Below are 9,629 nucleotides of genomic sequence, written 5' to 3' on the forward strand. Positions count from 1 at the left end.
AGAAACAATTGCCGTCGCCTTTTATCGGTATGTTTTTGCACGGAGCCCCTAACTCACCAGTGACTGTACTCAGTACAGACTGGTCCTTGAAGCAATTCACCTTCAGCCTGTTGCAAAGAACCTGCGCATCTGCAGCCCCGATAGGGTTGAACTGCTTCTCTCTACATGGGTCCCCAGTAGCAAGCATAGTATCCTGACACCCCGCCATCAATTAGTCTATTCTACTCTAGAGGTCTTTGCTATTGTCATTGGTAAAGTCATTAATACCTGCTTCACCGGCTTGTGGACTGTGTGAGTTTGGGTATGCGATTTAAAAACACCCCCCTATTGGACCACATTCCGTGGACTGTACCGGCTTCACCGGCTTGTGGACTGTGTGAGTTTGGGTATGCGATTTAAAAACACCCCCCTATTGGACCACATTCCGTGGACTGTACCGCTGTACTGTTTGAGTATGGATGATAACCCTCCCGTTGTCCTGGTATTCTGTAAACACGCCGTGCCCTCCGGGTCGAACTGTCCCCCTCTCACTAAAGGCCCAGTTGGAACATGTGGGACAGTATGGGTGCGAACAGCCTTTGCAGATGTATTTGTTACACCTGGTGCACACCGTGTGTGTTTTACAGTCCTTCTTTGTGGGGCAGACCTGACACCTCTTCCTCTTACTGGGTTGTGCGGGGTTGGGTGCTTGGGCCGGTGCTGCGTGGTCCGGTGCTGCGGGGGCGTGATCCCGCCTGGGCTGATCACGATACGTAGCCCTCTGAACAGCTTTGACGAGCGCCGCAGAGGCTTCGGTGCGAGGGAGACGGGCCCTTCTTTGTATGAACGGAGTCACTAGTGCCTTTCCCAGCTGCTCGAGGAACACCCTCCTCTTGTTTCGCTTGCCAGGCATCCAAGTGGGGTTGAGCTCTCGCCATATGACAAAAGCGTTGTAAGAGGACACGTCAAGGATGTTGTGGAAGATGACCAGGGGCCAGCGCGCGGTCATCCTCCTGCAGCTGTAGGTTCCAATCACCTTGTCTAGGTTGTCCACACCTCCCTTGTTGCTGTTGTAGTCTAGGACGATGGCCGGCTTCTTGTCCTGGCGACGGCTAACGTGAGCCTCGGTGTGCAGCGTGCTCAGGAGTAAGACGTTCTTGTTTTTCTTTGCCAGGTAGGACACCAGAGCGGTGGTGGAAGTGAAGGCGAACTTGGAGGAGAAGAGGAGCCTGTCCTTTGAGGCGAGCAGCGCCTGCGGGAGCTCTGGCTTGTTCTTTCTGACCGTGCCGACCACGGTGACGTTCCTGGTCAGGAGCTGGCGCGCGAGCTCGTATGAGGTGAAGAAATTGTCGCAGGTGACGTTGTGACCCCTGAGTCCCTGCGTCAAATCGAGCACGACCCTCATCCCCTGGTTCTTCTCGGGGCCTCCGCATGTGGCCTTGCCGGTGTAGACCTGCATCTTTCAGGCGTAGCTGGATTTGGAGTCGCAGGCCACCCATGTCTTGATGCCGTACTTGGCCGGCTTGCTTGGGATATACTGGCAGAAAGGACATCGGCCTGGAGAGAGGAGAGAGAGAGGGGAGAGAGAGAGAGAGAGACAGAGAGAGAGAGAGAGAGAGAGAGGAGAGGAAAGACAAGAGATTAGCTTTAGCGTGTTGTGTTGTGTTGTGTTGTGTTCAGTGTTGTGTTCAGTGTTGTTGTTGTGCTCTTGTACGGTGTTGTTGGCCCCGGCACACCTCTGAAAGGGACCAGTTGCTCGTCCACCGTCACGTCGGGCCCCGGGGTTGTAGAGGAGCGGCAGCCTCTCGACCCACTTGTCCTAGACCTCTCTCACGGCCGCAAGTTTGTCACCGCCGCCTGCTGCGCGTCTCTCGGCTCTGGTCTGGCGGTCGTCGGGCGAAGGAGTCTCGAGTAAGCGTGAAAGACTTTGAGCGGCATGGTTGCGCGGAAAATGGTCCTTCCGCTCTCGGCGTCCCAGAGACTAGAGGCCGCTTCGCCTCGGGACCTGTACACGCCCGGCTAGGATGAGCAGCCCTACGTAGGCTCTCAGGTCTGTGGAGTCCATCGCTTTCCAGCGGCCGCCGCCGCCGCCGCGGTCACGGTCTTCGTGGTTTTCGTGGTTTTCGTGGTCGTCGGCGTAGTGGCGGCGGTGGTCGTCGTCGTCGTCGTCGCCGTCGCCTCGGGCTCCGTATTTTCGAACGCCCTCCAGATTGGTCATCTCCAGGATGATGTCTTCTATCTCGGGTGTGAAAAACAAGCGAAACGTGGAGAGGATGTCGCGGGCTTGGCCTACGGCCTGCCTAGTAGGCCCGGGCCTCATGTCCTCCGGCACCTCAACAACCGGCCTGTTACTTTTTGCCGCTGCTGCGGCCCCTCCGACGCCCCGATTGTTGTCACAGGGCACCGAGCACCATTGGATTTGGCCGTTTCTCGACACGAATGTCTCTCTTTCCACTCGAGGGATATCGTGTTGTGTTCTGGGGCTGATGCTGCGGCTGCGGCGGCTGCGGCAGCTGCGGAGGTCTCCTCGCTCTCCTCGCTCTCCTTCACCTTCCCCTTGTTCTTCCCCTTGTTCTTCTTCTTCTTCTTCTTCTTCTTCTTCTTCTTCTTCGTCGTCGTCGTCGTCGTCATCGTCTCGTTCGTCTTCTACGCCTTGACCTTGTTCTACTTGGACATTGTCCTGTCGTCGGCGGCGGCAGCGGCTGCGGCGTCGTAGTCGTTGTCGTCGTCGTCGTCCCTCTGTGGTCTCCTCGTCCTCTGGGTTGTATTCCTCCCCGTCTTCTTCTTCGGACGCTTCCTCGTCCGCATCCTCGTCGCAGTCAGAGTCATTGGAAAATATCTGTTCTAGGACCTGTTTGGCCGTGAATCGCACAGCACTCATAATAGCTTCGGCACCCAGGCTGGGGAAGTCCCCAAGACCTCTCTCTTCGGCACGTGTCCGGACATGCCACGGAGGCAATATTAGTAGTAGTAGTAGTAGTAGTAGTAGTAGTAGTAGTAGTAGTAGTAGTAGTAGTAGTAGTAGTAGTAGTAGTAGTAGTAGTAGTAGTAGTAGTAGTAGTAGTACTAGTTGTTGTTATTGGTGTTCTTGGTGTTGCTGTTTGGTTTTTGTTTACAGCTTACCTAGTACCTCTGGCTCAGAGCTTATGCCTCTAACGTGTAGCCTGGGTCCGTTTGACCCCAGCCAGGACAGGACAACGCTAGGGCTTATACAGCCACTAGCTCAAACACATAGGCTCTGACACGTAGTCTGGGTCTTTTTGACCCGGTCAGGACAGCGGGAGGAGATATACAGCCACTCGCTCTAACACCTAGGCTCTGACACGTAGCCTGGGTCTTTTTGACCCGGACAGGACAGGACAGGACAACGCTAGGGGTTATACAGCCACTAGCTCAAACACATAGGCACTGACACGTAGCCTGGGTCTTTTTGACCCGGTCAGGACAGCAGGTGGAGATATAGAGCAACTCGCTCTAACACCTAGGCTCTAACACGTAGCCTGGGTCTTTTTGACCCGGTCAGGACAGCAGGTGGAGACATAGAGCAACTCGCTCTAACACCTAGGCTCTAACACGTAGCCTGGGTCTTTTTGACCCGGTCAGGACAGCAGGTGGAGACATAGAGCAACTCGCTCTAACACCTAGGCTCTGACACGTAGCCTGGGTCCTTTTGACCCGGACAGGACAGGACAGGACAGGACAGGACAGGACAGGACAGCGGGAGGAGATATACAGCGAGCCATTCGCTGTAACACCTAGGCTCTAACATTAACCAAACAAAAATTAAATAAATGAATATAATATAATTTATTATTTTTATGGGAGTGGTCATTGAATCCACAATATAACAGGTTCGTGTCTCACAGACAAACAACATCCATCCATCGAAGCTATGTCGACTTTCCAGAACACAGAAAAGGCAAAGGGCGATTCTTGCTGCATCACTGCAGTGTTTGACATACACACGTCGGACTCCAGTCACGTAACTACTACTACCGACAATACCACCGTCGTCGGCACCGTGATCGGTCTGGGCATCGGAGGGTCGACTCGACTGAATCTGAGCACCATCAACTTCAACGACATCTATTCTGCGTTCAATCGAGTAGTGAACAACATACCCATACTTCTCGGCTACACGGTGAAAAGCCTCTCGGTCATGCCCAACAACAAACTGGAGGTGAGACTATTTGTCGAACCCAAATATAGTCTGTTGAGGTATGAGCTGTGGCTCGTTCGGGTCGTAGGACAGGCTCTGCTCTTGTGGTTTTACCACGGTGCAGTGTCACACATCATGGTGACACACCGGGACCATGTGCAGAAGATACACCGTGAAGCTGTGGGATGGTGTCCCTGTGCTGCAACGTTGACCGGTTTCGACGACAGCGAGTCTTGTACTTGTGCTTTGTACTACGACATGTGGGACATGGACGTTCGTCACAGCCACGTCCGAGACCATTTGTTGACATATTATCGGACATATCGGCAAATGCCATGCGACATCTCATCCGTGTGTAGCGGTGTCCACATGACAGATCTCTCAGATGAGGAACAGACACTTCTGATGAAGAAAGTCGCCTGGATATTTCAAGGCTTTTCTGTTGGCCCCAAACAACACGCCATGATGGGGATCCGTTCGAGCCTAGGCATACCTTGTGATTTCACGAAAACCCAAAATGTTGTACCGCAAGTATACAAGTTGACAGACCGTCAGAATGAAACACGTGCGGAGATGTTCAATTGTCAGCAAGCCGAAGAGCAGATGACATATATTCACTTGTCGAGGAAATGGTTATCTTGGGTTTCCAGCATTGTCCTCGACTAGTGACACACACCTACAATATTACAAGGGAATCACCAGATTCTTTACCAAGTAAAACTTTTCACTGTAATGTCTGTACCTACAATGTGACCAATAAAAGTTGATTTAATTTCATTTGCAAGGGTCCCGTTCACAGCACAGCACACACTCGCTCTAACACTCTAACACGTAGCCTGGGTCGTTTTCACCCCAGCCAGGACACGAGAGGACAACGCTAGGGGTCATACAGCCACTCGCTCTAACACATAGGCACTGACACGTAGCCTGGGTCTTTTTTTGTTTGTTTTGTTTGACCCGGACAGGACAGCGGGAGGAGATATACAGCCACACGCTCTAACACATAGGCACTGACACGTAGGCTGGGTCGTTTTGACCCCGGACAAGAAAGGACAGGACAGGACAGGACAGGACAGGACAGGACAGGACAGGACAGTGGCACGGGATATACAGCCACTCCCTCTAACACATAGGCACTGACACGTAGCCTGGGTCTTTTTGACCCAGGACAAGACAGGGCAACGCTAGGGGTTACACAGCCACTCACTCTAACACGTAGCCTGGGTCTTTTTGACCCGGACAGGACAACGGGAGGGTTAAATAAAAAATGTGAAAAATATTTTTTATAAATTTTGCTTGAAAAGGGTCTAAAATATTTTTTTTACGTTCAGCACTAGAAGGACAGGCGTAGAATACAATTTAGAAGGGTTTTCAAATGTGATTTTTTAAAAAGCTTTTTTCAATGAATATTGTCTAAAATCATGTTTTAGGCAAAATCCACAATGCAACTAGTTCGGCATATGAAGGGATACAATTTTTTTATAACAGAGGTGAAAAATATTTTTTCTACATTTTGCATGAAAAGGGTCTAAAATATTTTTTTTACGTTCAGCACTAGTAGGACAGACGTAGAATACAATTTAGAAGGGTTTTCAAATGTGATTTAAAAAAGCTTTCTTCAATGAATATTGTCTAAAATCATGTTTTAGGCAAAATCCACAATGCAACTAGTTCGGCATATGAAGGGATACAATTTTTTTATAACAAAGGTGAAAAATATTTGTATACATTTTGCATGAAAAGGGTCTAAAATATTTTTTTAACGTTCAGCACTAGAAGGACATATGTAGAATTCAACATACAAGTGTTTTCAAATGTGATTAAAAAAAAAATTCAATGAATATTTTCTAAAATCATGTTTTAGGCAAAATCCACAATGCAACTAGTTCTAAATATGAAGGGATACAATTATTTTTATAACAAACGTGAAATATATTTTTTATACATTTTGCATGAAAAGGGTCTAAAATATTTTTTTTACGTTCAGCACTAGAAGGACAGACGTAGAATACAATTTTGAAGGGTTTTCAAATGTCATTTAAAAGCTTTTTTCAATGAATATTTTCTAAAATCATGTTTTAGGCAAAATCCACAATGCAACTAGTTCTAAATATGAAGGGATACAATTTTTTTTATAACAAACGTGAAAAATATTTGTTATAAATTTTGCATGAAAAGGGTCTAAAATATATTTTTTAAGTTCAGCATTAGAAGGACATATGTAGATTTCAACATACAAGGGTTTTCAAATGTGATAAAAAAAAAAAAAATCAATGAATATTTTCTAAAATCATGTTTTGGGCAAAATCCACAATGCAACTAGTTCAGCATATGAAGGGATACATTTTTTTTTATAACAAACGTGAAAAATATTTTTATACATTTTGCATGAAAAGGGTCTAAAATATTTTTTTTACGTTCAGCACTAGAAGGACAGGCGTAGAATACAATTTAGAAGGGTTTTCAAATGTGATTTTTTTAAAAGCTTTTTTCAATGAATATTGTCTAAAATCATGTTTTAGGCAAAATCCACAATGCAACTAGTTCGGCATATGAAGGGATACAATTTTTTTTATAACAAACGTGAAAAATATTTTTTATACATTTTGCATGAAAAGGGTCTAAAATATTTTTTTTACGTTCAGCATTAGAAGGACATATGTAGACTTCAACATACAAGGGTTTTCAAATGTGATTAAAAAAAATAAAAAATCTATGAATATTTTCTAAAATCATGTTTTAGACAAAATCCACAATGCAACTAGTTCAGCATATGAAGGGCAAAAAATTTTTTTAGAACAAACGTGAAAAATATTTTTTATACATTTTGCATGAAAAGGGTCTAAAATATTTTTTTTACGTTCAGCACTAGAAGGACAGAAGTAGAAAACAATTTAGAAGGGTTTTCAAATGTGATTTTTTTAAAAGCTTTTTTCAATGAATATTGTCTAAAATCATGTTTTAGGCAAAATCCACAATGCAACTAGTTCGGCATATGAAGGGATAAATGTTTTTTTTATAACAAACGTGAAAAATATTTTTATACATTCTGCATGAAAAGGGTCTAAAATATTTTTTTACGTTCAGCACTAGAAGGACATACGTAGAATACAATTTAGAAGGGTTTTCAAATGTGATTTAAAAAAACTTTTTTCAATGAATATTGTCTAAAATCATGTTTTAGGCAAAATCCATAATGCAACTAGTTCGGCATAGGAAGGGATACCATTTTTTTATAACAAATGTGAAAAAATATTTTTATACATTTTGCATGAAAAGGTTCTAAAATATTTTTTTACGTTCAGCACTAGAAGGACATATGTAGAATTCAACATACAAGGGTTTTCAAATGTGATTAAAAAAAAATAAATTCAATGAATATTGTCTAAAATCATGTTTTAGGCAAAATCCACAATGCAACTAGTTCGGCATATGAAGGGGATACAATTGTTTTTATAACAAATGTGAAAAATATTTTATACATTTTGCATGAAAAGGGTCTAAAATATATTTTTTTACGTTCAGCACTAGAAGGACAGACGTAGAATACAATTTAGAAGGGTTTTCAAATGTGATTTAAAAAAATTTTTTCAATGAATATTTTCTAAAATCATGTTTTAGGCAAAATCCACAAAAACTAGTTCGGCATATGAAGGGATACAACGTTTTTTAAATATAAAAATGTGAAAAATATTTTGTATACATTTTGCATGAAAAGGGTCTAAAATATTTTTTTACGTTCAGCACTAGAAGGACAGACGTAGAATACAATTTTGAAGGGTTTTCAAATGTGATTTTTTAAAAAGCTTTTTTCAATGAATATTGTCTAAAATCATGTTTTAGGCAAAATCCACAATGCAACTAGTTCGGCATATGAAGGGATACAATTTTTTTTATAACAAACGTGAAAAATATTTTTTATACATTTTGCATGAAAAGGGTCTAAAATATTTTTTTTACGTTCAGCATTAGAAGGACATATGTAGACTTCAACATACAAGGGTTTTCAAATGTGATTAAAAAAAATAAAAAATCTATGAATATTTTCTAAAATCATGTTTTAGGCAAAATCCACAATGCAACTAGTTCGGCATATGAAGGGATACAATTTTTTTTATAACAAACGTGAAAAATATTTGTATACATTTTGCATGAAAAGGGTCTAAAATATTTTTTTAACGTTCAGCACTAGAAGGACATATGTAGAATTCAACATACAAGTGTTTTCAAATGTGATTAAAAAAAAAAAATTCAATGAATATTTTCTAAAATCATGTTTTAGGCAAAATCCACAATGCAACTAGTTCTAAATATGAAGGGATACAATTATTTTTATAACAAACGTGAAATATATTTTTTTATACATTTTGCATGAAAAGGGTCTAAAATATTTTTTTTTACGTTCAGCACTAGAAGGACAGACGTAGAATACAATTTTGAAGGGTTTTCAAATGTGATTTTTAAAAAGCTTTTTTCAATGAATATTTTCTAAAATCATGTTTTAGGCAAAATCCACAATGCAACTAGTTCTAAATATGAAGGGATACAATTTTTTTATAACAAACGTGAAAAATATTTGTTATAAATTTTGCATGAAAAGGGTCTAAAATATTTTTTTAAGTTCAGCATTAGAAGGACATATGTAGATTTCAACATACAAGGGTTTTCAAATGTGATTAAAAAAATAAAAAATCAATGAATATTTTCTAAAATCATGTTTTAGGCAAAATCCACAATGCAACTAGTTCAGCATATGAAGGGATACAATTTTTTTTTATAACAAACGTGAAAAATATTTTTATACATTTTGCATGAAAAGGGTCTAAAATATTTTTTTACGTTCAGCACTAGAAGGACAGACGTAGAAAACAATTTAGAAGGGTTTTCAAATGTGATTTTTTTAAAAAGCTTTTTTCAATGAATATTGTCTAAAATCATGTTTTAGGCAAAATCCACAATGCAACTAGTTCGGCATATGAAGGGATAATTTTTTTTTTATAACAAACGTGAAAAATATTTTTATACATTCTGCATGAAAAGGGTCTAAAATATTTTTTTTACGTTCAGCACTAGAAGGACATACGTAGAATACAATTTAGAAGGGTTTTCAAATGTGATTTTAAAAAAAACTTTTTTCAATGAATATTGTCTAAAATCATGTTTTAGGCAAAATCCATAATGCAACTAGTTCGGCATAGGAAGGGATACCATTTTTTTTATAACAAATGTGAAAAATATTTTTATACATTTTGCATGAAAAGGTTCTAAAATATTTTTTTAACGTTCAGCACTAGAAGGACATATGTAGAATTCAACATACAAGGGTTTTCAAATGTGATTAAAAAAAAAAAAATTCAATGAATATTGTCTAAAATCATGTTTTAGGCAAAATCCACAATGCAACTAGTTCGGCATATGAAGGGATACAATTGTTTTTATAACAAATGTGAAAAATATTTTTATACATTTTGCATGAAAAGGGTCTAATATA

At 41.4% G+C, this 9,629-nt stretch overlaps 1 pseudogene; it reads right to left on the reverse strand.

The window, feature by feature from the left end:
• Positions 1 to 365: 365 nt before the first annotated feature.
• Positions 366 to 2,860, reverse strand: LOC123490256 (annotated as a pseudogene).
• Between the last annotated feature and the right edge of the window lie 6,769 nt (positions 2,861 to 9,629).

Source organism: Coregonus clupeaformis, unplaced genomic scaffold (genome assembly GCF_020615455.1).
Source record: "Coregonus clupeaformis isolate EN_2021a unplaced genomic scaffold, ASM2061545v1 scaf3581, whole genome shotgun sequence".
Taxonomy (NCBI): Eukaryota; Metazoa; Chordata; class Actinopteri; order Salmoniformes; family Salmonidae; genus Coregonus; species Coregonus clupeaformis.